Source organism: Dipodomys merriami, unplaced genomic scaffold (genome assembly GCF_024711535.1).
Source record: "Dipodomys merriami isolate MVZ:Mamm:240054 unplaced genomic scaffold, mDipMer1.0.p SCAF_407, whole genome shotgun sequence".
NCBI lineage: Eukaryota > Metazoa > Chordata > Mammalia > Rodentia > Heteromyidae > Dipodomys > Dipodomys merriami.
In genome coordinates this window covers 236,490-258,829 of record NW_027205682.1, presented here as the reverse complement: position 1 = coordinate 258,829, position 22,340 = coordinate 236,490, and the positions used below count along the sequence as shown (strand labels likewise).

The window sequence follows — 22,340 nt, the reverse complement described above, 5'->3', positions numbered from 1 at the left end:
CTTAGTTCTCAGCCTTCTGAGTAGCTAGTATCATAAATGTGAGCCACGGTTACCCTACAAATTTGCCTATTTTTTGATACCTCATGGATGTGGAAACATATAGTTTTTTATATCTAGTTTAATTTACTTGCTATATTTTATAGATTCTTTCATGTTATTGCTCAGAATGTCATTCCTTTCTAAGATTCAATAATATTCCCTTGGATGGATTTACCACATTTTGTTTATCCATCAGTGGACATTTGGGTTGTTTCTACATTTTCACTATAGTGAATAACGTAGTCAATAACATTATATGTCTCTTATATTAAGCAGACTGATGTAACAGAGTAGCCAAAGTCATCCTTTCATAAGAAACTCAGATGAACTTTGGGGACCACCTGTGGCTTTCCTTTACATTAACTATCCATGAGAATCCTTACAGCCTGTGAGGCCTATATGGTGTGACCAACTTACATCCCTGAGCTAAGCAGCCCAAGTAAAGCTGAGACCTTAAGATTTTAGCTCAAAAACCTCTCCACCATGGGAAGGTGAACTGAGGACCTTCCCAGACTAGGCACATTGTAACTACTGTATCCAGTAATTACTGCTTGAGCAAAGTATAGCAATCAGAAAGGACAGTATTTAGAATCTCTCCCCTTCCCATCTCCTCTTCTTGCTCCCTAGATGATTTTGAAGGAATCTGGATTTGAGGTTTGTTTTGTTTTGTTTTTATCTTCCCAGATTCACTGTTTTTTGTCTCTCTTAGGGCTTGAACTCTGGTCCTGGGCACTGTTCCTCAGCTCTCAGGAAGTAATCTACCACTTCAGCCACAGTACCACTTCGGTTTTTCTGGTGGTTAATTGGAGATAAGTATCTCATGGACTTTCCTGCCCAGGCTGGTTTTGAACTGTGATCCTCAGACCTCAGTCTCCTGAATAACTAGGATTACAGGTGTGAGCCACTGGTGCCTGGCCAGAGTCACTTTTTGATCAAAGATACACACCAGCCAAGTCTTCCCACAATAGGGAATCTGCCCTAATAACTGAGCCTCAATCTGGGACCTCTTTCATCACTTTTGCAATATAGGATGCACCAAGCAGGGGGAGGGGCTTCTTGAGCTTTCTCCTCCTCCCAGAGAAAAGTCTACTTCCAGGGGGAAAACAGAGTTGACCATGAACTAAAACTGAACCAGAACTGCTGCTTTCAAGTCTGAGCCTTCCTATGGGACAGTCATGGGCATTAAATGAGAATATATAATAAGGTGTTCCCTGGCCCTGGTGGCTCACACCTAGAATCCTAACTACTCAGGAAGCTAAAGTCTGAGGACTGGGGCTTGCCCTTAGGACCTGGGACCTGACCTTGAGACCAGGCTAGCACTCCATCACTTGAGCCAAAGCACCACTTCCAGCTATTTCTGAGTTGTTTACTGGAGAGTTTCATGGACTTTCTTGCCTGGGCTGGCTTTGAAACATGAACCTTAGATATCAACCTCCTGAGTAGCTAAGATTATAGCCAGGGCCTGGATAGCCCCCCACCTTGCTCATGCCATAGCCTTATTCTCTTTCTCATTTGGAACCAGCCACACACCCTTTCCACCTTGTCTTGAGTTCATTCCAGCCCTAAGGCTTTCACCCTAGCTATTGCCTCTGCCTGATCATTTCCATATTGCCCCTGAAGCTGGCTCCCTCTCATCCTACAGGTGTTGGCTTCAATGCCACTTCTTTACAGAGACCTTCTTTGTGTGTGGATTCTGGGATTTGAGTGGGTTTGATCTCATGATTTGGGCACTGTTGCTTAGTTTTTGTATCTCAAGGCTGGCATTCTACCACTTGAGTTCTCACTTATGACTTATTGCTAGTTACTGGGAGATAAGAAATTCGCAGACTTTGCCCAAGCTGACATTGAACCATGATCCTCAGATGTCAGTCTCCTGAGTAGTTAGAATTACAGCTGTGACTCACCATCACTCAACTCACAAGCACTCTCACCTGCACTGTTTATCTTGCTATGGGTGCTTCATATAGTTGTTTATATACTAGATTTCCACTGGGCTTCCCCAAATAGATAATCAGTTGAGACTTTGATAGATGCCTTGTCTGCTCCTAGACTACATTGTGAACCATTTGCATTTGATATGTATCTGATGAATGGTGAGTTTCTCCTTCCATAGTCACCTTGCTACCTCTCTGTCTCTCTGTCTTTCTTTCTCTCTGTCTCTGCCTTTCTCTGTCTGTCTCTGTCTCTCTGTCTCTCTCTGTGTCTCTTTCTCTCTGTCTCTCTGTCTCGTCTCTGTCTCTGTCTCTGTCTCTGTCTCTCTCTGTCTCTCTCTCTCTCTCTCTGTTCCTCAGCCTTGAACTCAGGGTCTGGGCACTATTCCTGAGGTTTTTTTGCTCAAGTATAGCACTCTATTACTAGAACCACAGCTCCACTTCCAGCTTTTTTGGTGGTTAATTGGAGAGAAGAGTCTCACAAACACCCAGGGCAGGTGGCTCATACTTGTAACCCTAGCTACTCAGAAAGCTGAGATCTGAGGATCATGGTTTAAAGGCAGCCAGGGTATGGAAGTCCATGAGACTCTTATCTCCAATTAATCACAGAAAGAGCCAGAGTGGCACAATGGCTCAAGTGATAGAGTGCTAGCTTTGAGCAAAAGGATCTTAGGGACAGTGCCCAGGCTCAGAATTTAAGGCCCAAGCCTGGCAAAAAAGTAGTAGTAGTAGTAGTAGTAGTAGTAGTAGTAGTAGTAGCTCACATTCTTGCCCAGACTAGTTGCAAATCATGATCCTTAGATCTCAGTCTCCTGAGTATCTAGGATTGCAAGCATAAGCCACCATCATCCAGGTCCTTTTATTTATTTATTTTAACAGACTGCTTATTCATGGACTCTGTCCCCAATTTTCCATCTTGTTGTTAGTAACTGGAAAAGTCAACCAGAAGAATGGTAACAAGTGCAGGCCTTCAACCTTTCTGGTGGGGATACAAAAACCTTTTCTACTATGTGTCCTTGCCTTGGCTTTTTAGATACCTTCAATGGTAATGCCATTCATCATGGAACCTCAAGCTAATGAGGCCAAAGCCTTGAGCCACGGATTGTGAAAGAATAGATCTACCATTCTAGAGGTGCTGGTTTATGGGCCAGCATGTTTTAAACACATTGTATTGATTGATAATTGATTGTGTGTGTGTGTGTGTGTGTGTGTGTGTGTGTGTGTGTGTGTGTGTGTGTGTGTGTGTGTGTGTTGGTACTAGGGCTTACTCTGTTGCTTAGTTTTCTGCTCAAGTCTGGTGTTCAACTACTTGAGACAAACTTCTATTTCTGGCTTTTTTGTAAGGTTAATTGGAGATAAGAGTCTCACAGGCCTTTTTGCTCAGGCAAAAAACCACCAGTGTGTGGCTTGTTTTAATATTGTTTAACAAACTGCTGATTCACAAACTCAGTCTCCAATTTCCCATCTCATCACCAGAAACCATTAGCCCCCATTTATTTTTTTTATTTTTTATTTTTTATTTTTTGCTGGTCGTGGAGCTTGAACTCTGGGCCTGGGCACTGTTCTGAGCTCTTCAGCTCAAGGCTAACATTCTGTTCTGAGCTCTTCAGCTCAAGGCTAACACTCTACCACTTGAGCCATAGCACCCACTTCCAGCTTTTTCTGGGTATGTGCTGAGGAATGGAACCCAGGGCCTCATGCATGCAAGGCAAGCACTCTACCACTGAGCCACCTTCCCAGCCCCTAGCCCCCATTTCTTTATCTTCCAAGTGAGGATGATTGTAATGGTATGATTTCCAGGCTGGCAACAGAGAGATCTGCTTAGCCAGAAGCTGTAAGTATACCAGGAGCTGGTGGCTTAGGCCTGTCATCCTAGCTACTCAGGAGGCTGAGATCTGAGAATCATGGTTCAAAGCCATCCAGGGCAGGAAAGTCTTTCAGACTGTTACTTCTAATTAACCACCAGAAAACCAGAAGTGGTGCTGTGCCTCAAGTGGTAGAGCACTAGCCTTGAACAAAATAGATGAGACACAACCCAGATTCTGAGTTCAAGCCCCAGGATTGGTGTGAACATGAAAGACAATGTGTGTATGCACCCTCTCTCCACCAATCACACACTGGAAAGTAGAGAAGTGGAGGGAGTGGCACCAGAACATCCAGACACATGTCATGAACCAATCAAGCTGGGGCATTGCCTTTCCCTTCTGGAATGCTTGGGGATTTCCTTTCTAGCCTCCAAATCAGAGTCACTCTTCCACTGCCGCGGACCGGGTTCTGTTGGGACGACGGAGGATACCTAGGTGAGGAACCTGGAATAGGATGGGGAGATGGCAAACAGACAACTCACACACATTAGGAGTGGATGCTGAGTGCTGAGTGCTGAGTGCGATTTAATGCAGAGGATAACAAACTTTTATAATAGAAGTCTTCATAAGAAAAGGGGCAAAAGGTTACACAATCTTGCTGCAAGGCTTCGTTCTTGGATGGTCACCAGCTGGTCGCCTGAAAGGGCAAAAGTTTACACAATCTTGCTGCAGGGCTTCATTCTTAGTGGTCACCAGCTGGTCGCCTGAAAGGCACTTGTTTCCGGCTTATCTCTAAGAAATATAATGGGTTTCGACGTTTGTCACCATCTCACCATTACCTTATTTCTATAGAGGCCTTAATTATCCCATAAGATTTTTCCTGTTCCTTCTTTAATAGTAAGGTCATGGAGGCCTAGATCTAGCAAGTCTCTTAGTAAATGAGAGTACCAGGAAGTTCTTTCTCCTAAGTAGTTATCTCAGCAATTGCCATACATTCCTTCTATTCTAGCAGCGCCTACAGCTTCTTGTAAATTTCTTACAATTCCTTCTGCTGGAGTGACTTTGTGAAACCCCCAATACTTTTATATTTGCTTATGGCTTGTCTACTAGCCTCCATAAGAGGGGTTTCAGGGTAGCACTTAACTCTGGTGAGTTAGTCATATTTTTAAGACACTCATCAGATATTGGAGTCGTCAAACACTCTTAAGAAAGAGCTTTGAATAAGGGAACGTTGACAATGAGTAAGTACAATGAACAGCAGAAACAGTAAAAGATTGATAGGCACTCTTATGAGGAGAAGAAAGACAGAAACACATCTTTTCCCAGGGGATTTTCCAGCCTTTTCCCAGGAGTAGGCCTCTTAGAAGCCCTATTCTCCGAGGTAGACTTCGGTGAAGTCCCAAAACTTGGAGATAGGTTTCTGTAAAGTCCCATTCTCTGAGGTAGACTTTGGTGAAGTCCCAAAACTCAGAGATAGGTCTCGAGGCCCCTATCATGGTCTGATAGATGGTTTCCCATGCTAAGCAGACTCTACTGGGGTCGGCGTGGCATTCCACTGCAATTCAGATTCTGGATAGTGTCTACCTGAGCCAGGACAAGTTCTTTCTTTCCTCTCCAACTCTCTCCAGGAGCTGGTGTCCACCAAAGCTGGTGGGAACATGTTGAAATGCTTTAGCTTGGGGGTGATTTCTATTCCAAATGTTCACTGGATTTGTCCAGGAACTGCCAGGCTTGATTTTGAGCAGGTGACCAAGCCAGCTGGGCTTGCTTGGTCACTGAGCTGTAGCCTGTTGTTTGCCACTCAGGACTCTAGGTCAGCCCATGGGGAGGAAGAGCAGCAGTGGGCCTCCTGGCCCAATCCATGACTCTACAGCATCCTCTCCTGGCCAGCCACAGAGTTACAGGCACTCTTGTCTGGTTCTGGTTTCATAGTTTGTTTCCATTCCTGAGGCTTTAACTCAGGGTCTGGCCTATTCTTGAGTGTTTCATCCTCATGCCTAGTGATCTACCACTTGAGCCACAGCTCTACTTCCAGCTTTTTAGTTGATCATTTGAAATTTAAAAAATCTCAGACTTTCCTGTCAGAGCTGGCATTGAATGTTATTTCTCAGCTCTCAGCCTCTTGAGTAACCTAGGATTGCAGACATCAGTCACCACCACTGGCATCCAACTAATCCTAGCTTTGCTCCTCACTGGCAGAAAGACATTGGGAAAATTATTGAACTTCCTAGTCACTTGTTGGAATGTTGAAAATGATTTGTTTTTGTAATGCTGATCCTAGGGCTTGGTGCTGTCCTTGTGTTTTTGTTTGTGTTTCTTTTTGTCTTGTCAATTGTGGCTTTAACTCAGGACCTAGGCACTGTCCTTAAGCTTTTCTGTTCAAAGCTAGTTAGTGTTCTACTATTTAGAACCACAACTTCACTTCAGGGTTTGTGGTGATTAACTGGAGATAAAACTCTCACTGACTACCCTACTCTGGTTGGCTTTGAATCCCAATCCTCAGATCTCAGCCTTCTTAGTAGCTAGGATTACAGGCACGAGCCACCACCATCACCCAGATCCTTGAGCTTTTTTTTAACTCAAAGTTGGTGCTCTACCATTTGAACCCCAGCTCCACTTCCTGGTGTTTGGTAAGCCCCATGACTGACAAAACAGTCTCATGGGCTTTCCTGCTTGGACCAGCTTCAAACCACAATCCTTTAACCTCAATTGCATGAGTAGCTGGAATTAAAGGCATGAGCAACTGGCACCCAGTTTTTATGTTTCTTAAACCAAATTAAGTCACTTTCCAACCCCCAACCTTTAAGAACTTCTGTTTCAGAATAAAAGTCAAATTCCCCACCATAGCCTGAGGGGCTCCACCTTAGCTAGTGGTTCTCAAACCCCTCTAGAGAGCTTGTTTGAAGCAGGAATGTGTATGTGTATGTATACACATTCTCTAACCCCCAATCACACTAAAGTGTTAACCTTCAAAAATAAAGCTTTTCTTTTTTCTCATTGTTACATCTACAGTGTCTACAACTAATAAACACAATAGACATAAAAGTAATGAACCAGACACAAATATATGCATTATTAAAGTCCCTGAAGTCATAATGAATTTCCCAATTTTTATTTAAAGCATGTACCTACATATACCAGAATTTAGCAACTCAACAAACTTCAACCGTTCCCCATGGTATAACCCCTGCTTTCACTGTATATGATGTTGGTATAATTTGTGGAGGGGAAGGGAAAAAACAAATCTTTAAAACAGAGATACAGGTGGACCCATTGCAACAATGAGATGTACAAGTCATTATGTCAAAAAACAAACTTTACAACTTTCGGGGGGGGGGGTTGAGGAGGATTCGGTGGGGGGGGCAGAGGGAGGATGGGAAGGAATGGGAAGGGGAAACAAAGGAGGAGGCTACAATGCTTGATAAGAAATGTACTCATTATCTTGCCCATGTAATTGTAACCCCTCTGTACAGTATTTTCACAATAAAAAAAAATAAAATAAAAAATAAAATAACCAGACTTCAAGTAGGATAAACTCAGAAATCCACACTGTCACATTGTAATTAAATTGTTGAAGACAGAGAACCTCCAGAGTAATACACACAACTCATCATACACAAGAGATCCTCAATGAGATTATGACCAATTTCTCATCAGAAACGTAGGAGGACAGCAGACAGCAAGAGCAACAAAGTTAAAGTGCTAAAAGTAAGACTATCATCCAACCTTTCCAAAAGAAGAAAACCTGGACACCAGTAGCTCATGCATGTAATCCTACTTTCTCAGGAGGCTGATATCTGAGGATTGCAGTTCAAGGCCAGGCTGGTCAGAAAAGTCCCCATGAGACTCTTATTTCCAATTAACCACTCAAAAACCAAGTGGCTTGACCACAAAGAGGCTCAGGGACAGTGTCCAGGCCCTGAGTTCAATACCACACCTGACAAAAAATAAAATTAAAAATAAAAAGAGAAAAACTTTCCTCAAAAAATGAGAGCTGAGCTGAGTACCAATAGCTGGGGGCCTGTCATCTTAACTACTCATGATTCTAAATTTTGAAGATTATCTCCAATTAACCACCAAAACAAAACAAAACAAAAAGCCAGAGTAGAGCTGTGGCTCAAGTGATAGAGGACAGGCCTTGAGGGAAAAAAAAAAACTTAGGGATGGCATGTATGCCCTGAGTTCAAGTACCAGGACAAGCCCTCTCCCCGCCCTGAATCTTTCCCAAAAGAAAAAGCCAAATAAGAGCAAAAAGGTAAAAAATTCAATCTTAGTAGCCCTCTCAAACACACAAAAATTGAAATAAAAGCAATGAAGTGGACATGCTGGTAAATCTAAATAAGGCTTTATTGTTATAAAACAACAGCTATGGGGGCTGGGAAATGGCTCAGTGGTAGAGCGCTTGCCTTGCATGCATGAGGCCCTGGATTCCATTCCTCAGCACCACATAAGCAAAAAGAAAAGAAGCCGGAAGTGGCGCTGTGGCTCAAGTGGTAGAGTACTAGCCTTGAGCTGAAGAGCTGAGAGACAGCGCCAAGTCCCAGAGTTCAGGCCCCATGACCGGACCCCCCCCCAAAAAAAAAATCCAGCTATAAACAATAACTAGTTACATATTGTTGTTGTTGTTGGTTGTGGGGCTTGAACTCTGGGGCCTGGACGCTGTCCCTGAGCTCTTCAGCTCAAGGTTAGTGCTCTACCACTTGAGCCACAGTGTCACTTCCAGTTTTCTGGTGGTTTATTGAAGATAGGAGTCTCATGGACTTTCTTGCATGGGCTGGCTTTGAATCATGATCTTCAGATCTCAGCCTCCTGAGTAGCTAGCATTATAGGCGTGAGCCATTGACCCCTGGCTAGTTACATATTTTTAAAAGAGAAGTTCTATGTTTCAAATGTAGAATCTCTAGTTTCAAACTAGATCCCTCTCACTAGGCAGAGGATCTACCACTGGAACCCACTCCCCTAGACCTTGCCTTTCATTAATTTGAAAATATCAACCCACTACCTCTTGATTGCAAAGCAAGAATCATATGATAAATTATTTTTCTCATAGATGGTATTATCTGCCAGTAACTCCTAGTGGAAGTGGATATTTCCACCACCAAGTGAAGTGGGAGAGAATAAAGACCCAGTGACCCAGTGGTCCCAGTGCAGGGAATCCTGCATACAAGGAGAGAAATGTACATGTAAATGATGGAAATCCACAGGAGGTAGAGAAATGCAGCCTGCACCTGGCTTCACCTCCTGACTTTCCCTTTCCCATGCCTGGTTGAATCCTTCCTGGCCATATTTATTACAATGTATCCTTTCTTAGCAATACCTCCTGTACCTCAGTTATAGGTTTGAAGTTTCTCTTATTCTGAGAGTTTGTTTGCTTTGTGGTTTCATCTTGTATATTCTTACAGCCTTTTACTTTTAATAAATCATTTCTTCAAGTGGTGTGCCAGAGATTTTGAGTTTTTTAAAAATAAAATCGTATGGCATCAAACATAAAGAATCAGGGTTTAATTTTTAATCTGGATATCACTCTGGTAGTCTCTTTGATAAGCTCTGGTGGTGCCTAGGACTTCATTGTGGTGCACCATGGATTCACACATTGTTGGACCAAGTCCTAGGACCTACCCACAAGAAAACTGAGGTCTTTGCACTGGGAGCCTGGGGTTAGTGTCTGTGCAGGAGCAGATCCTAGGATCCCATGGCCCTGAAGAAGGACAGAGGTGCTTGGCCACTGTCCCAAAACATTGCCATAGTCATCCACCTTGACCTACCTGAAGTCATTGACAACAGTCCTCAAGGTCTAAGAGCTAGACCCCGGCTGTAATTGGCCCATTCTTCCCTGATGTCACTGGGTCCAGCTGGATTGGTCCATTTCCTCACTGATCTCACATGCCATTGTGAGGTCCCTGCAGTGGTTCCAGAAGGTAGGTAGTTTCTGTGCAGTGCTGAGATCTCCTTTGATGACTACTGGACTAAGTCAGAGCTAGGTTGATACTTTTTTAGCTTGGGAGGGAGGTTTTGTGTTGTGTGGGTATGGGGATTTCTGTTATTCTGTAGTTTAGATTGTGCTAATTTCAGTTAAGATATACTACCACTGAATTGATTTAGCTGTTTCATTAAGATTTGATACCCAACACATTGATTTTGCTAATTTTAATTATGATTTGCTACCTACTGTATTTACTTAGCTAAGTATAGTTAAGATTTACTATGCATCATATTTAAGGAGCTAAGTTTAGTTAGGGTTGATTCCCTGCCATCCCATAAAGAAAATGGAGTCAAATGACAATGGATACACTACATTCTCCTTCAGGGAAGATGAGATCCTTGCCAGTCAATACCATGTACAGCATGTACATTGTCTATGGCAACTATGGGGAAGTGAAGGCCTATCTGCCTCACAGACAGTGAGGTAGCAGTAAAAATACTGGAGCGAGAAGACTACCGTATGCTGGTAGAAAATGAAGTGGATATTGTTAAGGCTCTGAATCACCCCCACATGATTAGAGTGTTCCAAGTGATCCAGGGAGAGAAACATGTCTACCTGGTAATAGAAATGGCCACCAAGGGAAACCTGCAAAAGTGGATCAGAGCATCATGCCACCTATTTGAGAATGAATCTAAGTTTCTGAAGCAGATAGTAACTCCTGTGCAGTACTTTCATCTGAATAGGATGGACCACCTTGACCTAAAGCCTGACAACATCCTAGTGGATGAAAATGGCAATACTAATGACTTTGGGTTAAGCCCGAGGATTGCCCCAGGGCAGTTGCTCACAGAAATGTGTGGTGCCTACATATTCCATGCCCCTGAAACCTGAAACAGGTTTCAAGGTGGATCTCTGGGGCCTGGGCACCAGCTTGGTTTTTATGATTACAAGAAAATTCCCATTTAAAGGGACCACTTCCATCCAGCTATGTATACCAATTATACAGGGCAGGTATGATGTACCATATCACCTGACTGCAAAAGGACATAGCATCCTTTCACAGCTGCTAACTGTAAACCCACAGCAGAGGACAGATACACACCAGGTAATGGTTTGATAAGAGTTGAAGAAGGCTGTCTGTGTCCAGGTGAGCCACTGTCCAACAAGTTAGGTCGGACAATTGTCACCAGAATGTGTTTCATGGGATCCAACAAACTTCAGACCTACACATTGGTACTACAGAGAACATTTGATGAAGTGATGGCCACTTACTTTCTGATAAAAGATGGTTTAAAACAAGATAGTGCCAGCCCTGTGAAACTAAATCAGTGCACCTGCTGTGTTCAACCATACCCAAATGTCACAAACCTTCCCACTTTTCTTGTAAAGAGATCAAGTTTAACATGACCATTTCAGTCTCTTCTGCCAATGTGCAGCGAGACGCAGTGCCGCCTCCCTGCCATTCCCCTCTGCTTCCTGCAGAGGAGCTCCATTCCCAGTATCTCACACCATACTTCAGTGGCTGCCCTCAACTGCTTCTCCCTCCTGAGGAGCTATGAAGAGACAGCTGTAAAGCAAAAGCCCTGCCCTCTGCAGAGCCCCAGGATAAGAACAGAGTCTGCAGGGTTAGCAAGAGACAGTGCTGCAGTGAGCCTGGAATGAAGCTTAGAAGATATGGGGTCTGGTATGGAAGAGCTGCCAGAGGAGGCTGCACAGAAAGTTCATACTAGTGTGTTCCCAGCATACCTAGCAAAGACTGCGGCTCTTGCCTTGGGAACAGAGATAAAACATCAGAGGAAAATGCCTTTCCCTCTGAGCAGCCTAAGAATGATAGCAGAGACTCTATCTCGAAAAGAAAATGGGGCAAGAGGGAAGTGGTTAGCAGGATAGTAGTCACTGCTCTTTACAGATGGTGCTGCTGTCTGCGAACCAGGGAACAGAACAGTTACAGGGAAGGCAGAGAAGAGCCCTGAAAGACTTCAAAGCCACTCAGAGCCAGAAACCCTATCACTGACATATGAAGCTTCTCACACACCCATCTGGAGACAGCAGAACAACCCCAGCCCCAGGGGGTTTGGAAGAACAGGGTCATGCAAGAGAAATGAGCCTGAGTCTCTGAACACTAATAACCCTATTAGAAGATGGCTCTAGTCACAAAATGTACTGCCTGAATACACTTAAAACTGATTTTCTTAGGGAAAACAAAGTGAAAGTCTTTCAAAGACAAAACAGGAACGATCATTATCATAAGGAAACAATTGAGGCCAAACTGTCTGTGGTTGCCTAGAAATGCTGTCCTCTAAAGAGAGGACATCCTTAGAACACTCAGGATGAATGAGAATAGCTTAGAAGTGTTTGTCTTCTCACTTTAAAACTAGCTAAATGACTTCAGCTTTTAAGCTTGAATTCTAATTTTACTTAGAGTGTGTAGACAAATCCCTATTCCCTTTGTTTAGAAATGTATGTGGTGTAAATCTGTATATTTTATAAACCTATGAATCTATCAATACTATAGTCTATAAGAACCTGTAAATTTATTCCCTTATGTAACTGTAACCTCTCTGTATATCACTTTGACAATAAAATTAAAATAAAAATCTGAATTCTAGAAGTAATATTATAAATATTATGTAACTCTGTTCTTAAAATCGAGAAAACCCAACTTTATTTGCAAGCAAGAGAGAGAGAGAGAAAGAAGAGAGAGAGGGAAAAAAGAGAATGAGAAACCAGCATCAATTGCTGCTGGTGAAGATCTTGAATTCTGCACCTCCTCTCCTGTGAGAAAGAGACTCAGGAGTGATTACCACTGCCTGTGGTCACTCCCCCATCACCATGACTAGGCACATAACACAAAGGAAATGAGAAAAGTCAATAACACACATTCTATCCATTTCCCCAAGGCTGCACAGCCCAAGGGATCAGAGCATGAAGATGCATCTTAACATAGACTGTGAATTTTCAGTTCTAGACAAATGACCGCCCTGGCAGAAAGAAAAACTAAAGGTTTTTGTTGTTGATGGCAGTGGTGGTTGGGGTAAAATTTTGGTAAGAACAGCTTGGTTTTACTTTGACCTTTTTCGCTTTGTTCTTTTCTCCTTAAAAGAAATTCTTTGTTTTTCCTTGTATCTTATGAAATAATTCTTTCAGTTTTTTTCTATTTTCCAAATTATATTTTTCATTTAAATATATTTTTCCTCTCTCTATCCATGCCTGCTCCATGTCTCCTAGTCACAGAGCTTGAAGTCAGGTCATGAACACTGTCCCTGAGCTCATGTTAAGGCCAGTGCTCTACCTCTTGAGCCACATTTCTACTTCTACTTCTGAATTTTTTGGTGATTAATTGGACATGAGTATCCTGGACTTTTGTTCCCAGACTAACCTCAAAACTCAAACCTCAAATCTCAGGTTTACAGGCATGATCCACCTGTGCCCAGCAGGTTTAGATGCTTTAATTTACATGTAGGGCTAGGTGCTGACTCTGAGCTTTTATGCTCAAGACTAACTCTAGCACTTGAGCCACATCACTTCAGGTTCTTTGGGGATGAGTTAGAGATAATAACCTCAATGTCTTCCCTACCTTGGTTGACTTTGAAGAGCCTCAGACCTCAGCCTCCTGAATAGAGGAGTACACGTGGGAGCCATGGGTGCCTGGCCAATTAATAAGTCCCCAAACTACCTTGAATACTTTAGAATGACAAACCGTTTTCTACTGCCTGGATTTCAGACACACTGCAGGTTGTAAGGGAGGAACAAGCTGTGTTGGAGAACCAGAAATACTTGCTCAGGGTGCTAATGTATCAGAGAAACTATTCACTGTGAGGTGAAATGTGATTTACTCTTTGAATCAACTAAATTCCTTTCTTTCTAGTCTTTTTCTTAATAGAACACTTCACTTCATTGTTTTTCAATTCCAAAAAATTTAAAATTAAATTTATCCCTTCTTTGAGAATTGATTACACAATAAATGAGTTTCCTCATTTGTGTGCCTGTTTTCAAGGGCCTGATATGGGTCTTGTGTCCTATTCCACCATGGCTCCTCCTGAGATGAGCTTCCTCAGGAGAGTCAATGATTGTGTAAAAGGTCTCATAAACTGACAGGTGTTATAGAGGAGTCTGGGTGGACTCAAGTGACTGGATGAGATTGTACTCATTTATACATAGCACTGATTTAATATTTCAAATGAATGAAATGTAATCTTATTTCTTACTACAAAGCAATATATATACATTTACATATTATATATATATATGTCTGTCTTTGAAAGAATTGCAAACTTTATTTTAGAACTATATGAAACTCAAGAAAAGTAGAAATTGGTAAGGTTGATATTTCAAAGTAGAAATTGGTAAGGTTGATATTTCAAATCAAGTAAATAGGTTGTATTTTATTTTACTTTTTTGCATGTCAACTTTATGCTTAATTCACACTGAAATTTTCAAAATCAATGAGAGTGCATTTCAAAAGCTGCTCACTTTTGGCCATTTAAAAAACTTTTATAAGCATGTATTAGTATAACATGTGGTTCTGGGATTTATTTTTTTCCACATAAAACTATCCATGATAAACTGTCTGCCGGCAGGTATTCAGTGTGAATATTCCATGATGACCTGTCACCACAGTGATGAAATGAGGCATGTCTTGCCTTCTATTTCAACTGTCAATCAGAGCCACGTGTCACATTTGTGAGTAGTTGGGACATTCTATTTCCTGTAAAAGTCCTAAGAGATGGGAAATCTGAGAAGCCACTGTAGAGGTATGTACATACTGAGGTTCTGAATGCTGCTTTTATCCATGGGACTGCTCTATCTTAATCTATATTCCTCATTTTTTACATTCTGTAATAGTTTTATTTTTTTTAATCTTTTTTTAAATTTTTTTGCACTCCACGTGGCTGGGAAAGAGAGGAGAGAGAGAGGAAAGAGCTAGAAAAGAGCAGAAAAAGGGGTAAGAACAGCAGCACTCACGTGGTATTCAGGTAAGAGGTAGGTTTATTCAGTAGACCTGATGGGACCAGGCAAGGTTGGCACTCCACGTGGCTGGGAAAGAGAGAGGAAAGAGCTAGAGCAGAGAGAGCTAGAAAAGAGCAAGAGCAAGAGAGAGAGAGAGAGCTAGAAAAAGGCAGAGAGAGCAATAGTTTTATTTTTTAAATTTAATTGCCACAATGATGTTACATTTATATCCATAAGGTAATGAATACATTTGTAAATGTTACAAAATTTCATTAAAATATTCAATTAAGTTATGAAACTAATTTTTAAAATATTTTAAATTCTAAATATTGTAGTTTTTCCAATGTAGGGTTTGTAAACATCTTGGAAGAGAAAAGATAACAGGGAACACAAGTACTCTCCCTCCAACAGGTGAGGGGACTCGTGATACTGAATAGAACAATGTCAGAATTTGAGATGTGGCTTAAGGAGTAGAGTGCCAAGCTTGAGCATAAAAGCTAAAGGAGACTAAAGCATCATGAATTGAAGGCTAAGTATCAGCACAAACACAAGGAAAAGGTGAATATATTAATAAAATTCCATGAAACATAGGTTGTATATCTTCTTCTTCATGTAGATGTCCTTAGACATAGTAATCCAGAAGTTTGGGATGGGTTTTCAGGGTATAGTGACTGAGAGAGTACTGATAACTTAGTCCCTGTTAGGCAGATAATGGTGTAGTGTTGACAAGGAATTGGGTTATCAGGATAGTGGAGTGGACACGGGGTGATGGAGGGAAAGTAGCTTGGGTATTAGTGTTAGCATTAGTTTGTGCGAGTTATGCACTGTGGCAGTGAATGTGTATCTACAAGGGAGATCAACTTCTGCTCTCTTGTCCTGAGGCAGCTAGTGAAGGTGAGACTTACTGAGCTCCTGGCTGGTGAGGAGGACCTGAGAAGGAAGATGCCTGTCCTCAGCTAGCCTTGTCCCTTACTTGTTCTTTCACTCAGCTCAGTAATCACCAGAAAGTTGTCACCATCCTCCAACCATCAGTTCAGTAGGACACAAGGCCTCTGTTAATTAGTTTTAACTGCTCATCAGGGATGATCAAAGAACAGTGAATTCTTGGAACAGACATCAAGTGGCAATTGGTTTGGGATGTTCTGAGTTCTGAGCCTTCTTGGGTGCCAAGTAGAACAATTGTCACACGTGGGGTCACCTACTGGTCAGGAAGGTTCCCTAGAGACCTTTGACTGAGAAGATGCTGAGAGAGGATTGTCACAAGTGAGCACCCTCTCATGTCCTTCAGAGAAAGTCTATTTATAAGAAGCTATCCTATTTTTGGTCAGGAATAGAAAGGTAGAGGCATTAGGCACAGGTTCATGATTTGAACCTTTCCCTGGCTCAAGCTGTCCCCTAGAGCATTAGTATTCCCAGAGTCACTTTGTTACAGAGGATTTAAGACTAAGACTTGCTCTTGGTTCTGGATTCCATGACATCATGCAGAGGAATCAAGAGTTGGGGGAGCTCTGTATCCAGCACCCAATTAGATTCTTTTCTCATTACCATCACTCAGGAGTGTATTGAATCTGAGGAAGTGTTCAAAATCTCTTACTTTCAATTCTTGCTATGATCTTTCCTCAGGGCTGGGTTGAAATCACAGGAAACAGTAGATGTTCTCTATGACTTGCAAATTATTTAATCACATAAAGAAAGTAGACTTCAAGCTCACCTGTCTTTCCCCATGGTTAACCAATTGGAACAACATAGGCAGACAACTCCAAACATGGAACTTTGCACAGAGTAATCTATACATTGTATAGATTCCATATTCAATTTGATTCCAGGACACCAGGACTCAACCCTTTGATTCCTGTCACCTTTTTCTCTATCTGATGTGTTATTTCTATGTGAACTGCTCTCAGTGAAAGTATTTGCCCACATAATCACTCTGTGATGTTTAAGCACTTGCCACACTGGAAAAATCTTCATGTTAGGTTAATTAGGTAGGTGATCAATGAGAACACCACATGTTATTCAGGCAAAGAGCAGTTTATTTCTGAACTTCTGGTTTAAGGCCAGTTTGGGGATTCCAGGTGGCTAGAAATGGCCAAATCACCCCTGGGCCATGTCTTATCTAGGGCATGGGTGAGGAGAAAGTGTGGTCAGGTGGGGGAAAGCTGTGGCCAGGTGGGAGAAGGTGTGGCCACCTCAGATGTGGCTATGATCTCAGAGCCTGGGACCCTCCCACAGTCAGATGAGAGGAGTGACCAGGGGCAGACCAATATGTGATCTCAGAGAAGGGGGAGATGACTGCTTCCAGGTATGCCAGTTATATAGTTCACACAGGTACTGGTAGAAGACATATACAGATGCGGGGGTGGGGGGGAAAATAGTCATCTGCATGGATCCCTCCCGGGGTGTACCTTACACTGCTCAAGCCCACACTGACTCAGTCAATTTGACCAAAGGATTAAGAAGAGCAAAATCTTGAACAGAGAGTCCTGACAAAATGGACCAATCTCTCATGCTTCTGCTAACAGCTATTCTACTCTCAACTTCTGTGAGAAATTACTTCTGTTTTTGTTAGCTTCCATGTTTGTGTGAGATTGCTCAATGTCTTTCTGTACCAGGATATTTCACTTCATGTAATATCTTTCATGACCCTTCAACAGTCTTCTCATCACACAAAGAAAAATGCGTTCCAGATGTTAGATATGCAAGCAATGCATAATGAAAACATAGAACATCACATCGTACTTCAAAATAACAGCAATATAATTTGTAATCAAATTAAAATCTTTGAAAAAAATTATTACGAATTGTCACATGGTCAGCTATTCTACTCCCAGTCTCTGTGAGAAGTTGGTTCTAGTTTTCAAAGCTTCCATTTTTGTGTGAGATTGCTCAATAGTTTCTGCACCTTGTAATTTAACAATATAGGATCTTCCATAGTCCTCCAAGAGATTGTAAATGACAGCCTTCTTCTCACCTCTGCTTTAATACTTCACACTTTAGTTTTCATTTGCATTTTGAAGAACCCCTTAAAATCTTGAGGGAAAGCTAGGCACCGGTGGCTCATGTCTGTAATCCTAGCTACTCAGGAGGCTGAAAGCTGAGGATCCCGGTTCAAAGCCAGCCTGGACAGGAAAAGCCCATGAGACTCTAATCTCCAATTCACCACAAGAACACCAGAAGTGGCACTGTGGCTCAAATGGTAGAGCACTTTCCTTGAGCTGAAGAGTTGAGGGACAACACCCATGACCAGAGTTTAAGCCCCATGACGTACAAAAACAAATAAAAGAAATAAAATCTTGAGGGGCTAGGTAACACACATTGCCTCTTGTCTTCTTGTTTTAAAAGATACATTTTATTTTTTTTATTCTGCATTACCTCTTAGAAAACTTTTGAACTCAAATGACAGTTTTTCTTAATGCAAGAATTACAATCAACAGCACTGTACCAAGAATCTAGACTTAACATCTTTTTGTCTTTTGAAACACATATCCAATATCAGTATAGCATTGAAACCAAGTCGCATTACACAGATAAACTTTTTAACCCTCTTTGTAAGCCTTTTTTTAAAAATGTTTAATACATCCAAGGGGCAGTTCTAGCAATACCAATCATATCACTCAATTTACCACCAGGTTTTCAGGGTCCATCTGCAAGCAAGAGAGGACAAAGGCCACTCACCCCTCCTATAGAATGGGCTAATTCCCATCTGCCTCTTTAGGGTTAGGTGAACTGCCTTTGTGCCAGCTTGCCCTCTTCACCATGTGTGGACTTCCCCAAGCCTGGATAAGCTTCACTTCTGCCTGTTCACCCCTCACCCTTAAAGATAAGTCTTCTATTGTCTCATACTGTTTTTCCCTTTCCTTTTTTTTTGCAGGGGGGTCCGGTCGTGGGGCCTGAACTCTGGGCCTGGGCGCTGTCCCTCAGCTCTTCAGCTCAAGGCTAGCGCTCTACCACTTGAGCCACAGCGCCACTTCCGGCTTTTTTCTTTTTGCTTATGTGGTGCTGAGGAATCGAACCCAGGGCCTCATGCATGCAACGCAAGCACTCTACCACTGAGCCACCTTCCCAGCCTTTTTTTTTTTTTTCTTGGCTGGAATACCCAAGCCTCAACAGCTATGTTATACTCCAGGAAATTCTACAACATTTTGAAAGTGTGTTCTTAAAATCTCTTGTGTAGCTCATATGTATCAGAACTGTAAACTTAATTCTCTCAATTTCTTGTGCCATGTATAGAAAACTGCCAATGGGCACATGTTCAAACTGTGCGCTTTTGTCTTTTTCTTTGAAACAACTGACATTTGATGATGTGACCATGGATTTCTTGCCAGCCAAGTGGCTGTGCTGGACCCTGGCTTAGGGGGCTCTGTACAGGGATGCCATGGTGGACAACTACAGGAACCTGGTCTTTTGATTTCTGCACCCTTTTGTCTTGGGAAGGGAAGGTGAATCACATAAATGTTGGGACAGAAGGTGAGCCAAGCCAGGTGCCAGTGGTTCAAACCTGTAATTCTAGCTACTCAGGAGCCCTAGATCTTAGGATCGAGGTTCAAAGCCAGCCCGGGCAGGAAAGTTCCTGAGACTCATCTCCAATTAGCCACCAGAAAACCAAAGTGGCACTGTGGCACTCACCTTTTGCTGAAGAGCTCAGGGACAGCACTGAGGCCCAGAGTTCAAGCCCCACAACCAACCAAAACAAAAAATGGTGAACCAATACAATAATGATACTCACTAGACACTATAGATATCATGTTGGAAATGATGTGTACCAGGTAGGAGTAGAGTATTGGTAAGGGAAAATTCAGAAAAAATGAGGGAAGGGGTAACACTTTTTAAAAAGAAATGTACTCTTTTTTTGGGGGGGGGTCCAGTAGTGGGGCCTGAACTCTGGGCCTGAGCGTTGTCGCTCAGCTCTTCAGCTCAAGGCTAGCACTCTACCACTTGAGCCACAGCCCCACTTCCAGCTTTTTTCTTTTTGCTTATGGGGTGCTGAGGAATCGAACCCAGGGCCTCAAGCATGCAAGGCAAGTGCTCTACCACTGAGCCAACTTCCCAGCCCCAAGAAATGTACTCTTTACATTACTTATTAATACTCCCGTCTTCTTACAAGACCTTTACAATACAATTTAAAAATAATTAAATAAAAATTAAAAAATAAAGGAAGTGGGCAGCTCAGGCAAGAGGATCACAAGTTTAGCCAAAATAGTTAAATTGCCAGACTACATCTTACAAAACCAAAAGCAAGAATTCTTAGGTAACAACACAAAAAATTCCAGACTCTAGGAGACTCCACAGGACCACTGGTTTCTTTAGCAAAATGTGGTAAAGTAAATAGTGCCTAAAGTGTCATATCCATACAGAATGTATGGATGTGATTTGTATGCTACATCAATCAATTCAAGACAACAAAACAGAGAGACATATTGACATATCAAGATTATTTGATGATATTAGGGAGTTACTGCCTTTTCTGAAATGTGACAATGATACCAAGATTATGGAGACAAGCACACTTATCCTTCTAAGGTCTATTTACAAATAATAAAGAAGAAAGAAAATGACCATGAGCATATGTGGAATAAAAAGGACCACAACTATGTTCAAATCGGCTGGTAAACTTGGGGAGTATATACAATACAGATCTGAAATAAAGTATCTTTTAATAAAGTTGTAGGATTTTGGTTTGGAATTTATCATCATTTAAAGAATGAGATGTGCTTACATCACCAGTTTGAGACGCTGTTTATTCTCTAATCTAAAATGCCACTGTTATCAAACTACTTATGTGCTGGAATGTACTTTCGGTTTGTTAATCTTGCTCCATTAATTGATCTGATCAGTCTGGGCAGAACTGTTTTAAGTGAAATGGAAAAAAATTATAACAGACTATAACATAAAACAGACTATTTCATTGGGACCTCCATAGCAACACAGAGGGCTTGGAAACAGAAGGAGTTGAAGGGAAGTGGACTGGGCCTGTGCCCTTGCGAGGGTCAGTGTCTTGTCCACAGGGATGCAATCCTTGTGGGCAGAAGCTGTCTAAGATCCCACCCCTCATGTGCAAAATCTGTTTATCAGCTAGGACACAGCAGTGGAGGGAGCCCTGACTTATCCCCAGACCACCAGATACTCACAGCATACTTTATAAACACCATCTTTACTTTTATATGCATGGAAATGCCCATGTTGGCGTTCAGAACCAGTCCTTTAACACCACAACAGCAACAACAACAGCATAACAGAAGAGTTCTTTTATCTGTATCCATCATTGCACACATTTGTACCAGTTATAAAATATTGGATCATCTAGATGCAATTTGAGAACATTCGATTAAATAATATCTTGTCATTAAATTTCCTATGTCCACTCTTGGGGTGCTCTGCTGATTTGTGTATCAGATTTCTGCCCTGGGCAGTTCTCATTTTGTCTGTTGGGTTGTTTTGGGTTGTTTTTCCTCCTTGCTTTAGGAACTCCTTCCTGTGCAGAGCTCTAGTGATTTTCAGAATCACGGCACATCATCATGGAGTGGTGATTTTTGTTTTTAAATTTCATTTCTGTCTAGGACAGATAATCTGCAGATTGGCCCTACATTGGTAGGGAGGATAATGAAGGAATCTACCTGCTTGGGATAGAGAGCTATTCTGTTGCTCAGATCCAACCCCTCCTCCATGGATTCCTTCCTTCATGTCACTGGGAGTGTATTCACTCACAAACTCATTTGCAAAGCATTCTTCACCATGTTGTTCTGTTGCTCCCAAAGCACCCGTGCTCACTGCTAGCTCTTCAGCTTAGGCTTATGAAGATAGCAAATATTTACTCTGGAGCATTTTATCTGGAATTGATTGTGATCTTCATGGAAATCATAGAACATCCAGAGAAAAACTCACACAATCCCCCCTCAACACACAATCACACAGAAACACACACATACCTCCTTTTCAATGCTGTTTTCCTTAAGTGTGTTTAAAATATTTCTTATACTGAGAATTTGTCATGTTGAGAATCTTGGTGACTAGGTCTATGACGTTAAATCAGTCATTAAACTTCACTGCTCAGAAGGTTTGCGCTATCATATTAAAGGTTGTGAAGATTCAAAACCAGGCCAAGGGGTGAAAATCTAATGACTTATCATTCCCATTTTACAAGGAAAGCTCTTTCCATCCTGTTCTTTTGTCTGTTGTCAATTAGTTAATATACTGCCTGGTGGTTAACCTGCAGACTGCTAGGAAAAACCAGGCTTGTGATTCCACAGGGCCTTAGATGAGGATTTGGACATCAGAGCCTATGAAAGTAGGTTCCAGAAGGATGAAGTATAGGTCCTCAGATTCCCCACCCAATGCAAAATATTCCTTGCAAACTTGGCTGCAATACAGGACATTGGGACCTGTATTGTGGAGGAGGCACAACTTACTTGATATAAAACTGGAAGAGTAATATATGACAATATCTAGTACACAGAAGATTGCATAGAGTCTCAGTTCTCCAACCTCTGGGATTTTCTCTTCATTATCAGCTGCTAGGGCATAGGTGTGCCATTGTCCTGACTGAATGAGAAACACCCCATCAGGAAAGTTAGAAGATGGATCTTCAGTTTTGCTCCCCAAACACTCAGGGGTTCAAGTAACCTGCTTGATGACCTGGAGGGTTCCCTCTCCAGATTCTGAGTTCCTAGACTCCTGTCTTTCAGAAGAGAAATT

The 22,340-nt window shown here is 42.0% G+C and overlaps 1 long non-coding RNA gene across 1 annotated transcript; it reads left to right on the top strand.

The window, feature by feature from the left end:
* Positions 1-9,718: 9,718 nt before the first annotated feature.
* LOC138806747 (uncharacterized) lies at positions 9,719-15,204 on the top strand. The gene is made up of 3 exons (XR_011365970.1): positions 9,719-9,756; positions 14,279-14,452; positions 15,060-15,204. It is a non-coding gene; the product is annotated as an uncharacterized lncRNA (long non-coding RNA).
* The last annotated feature ends 7,136 nt before the right edge of the window (positions 15,205-22,340 follow it).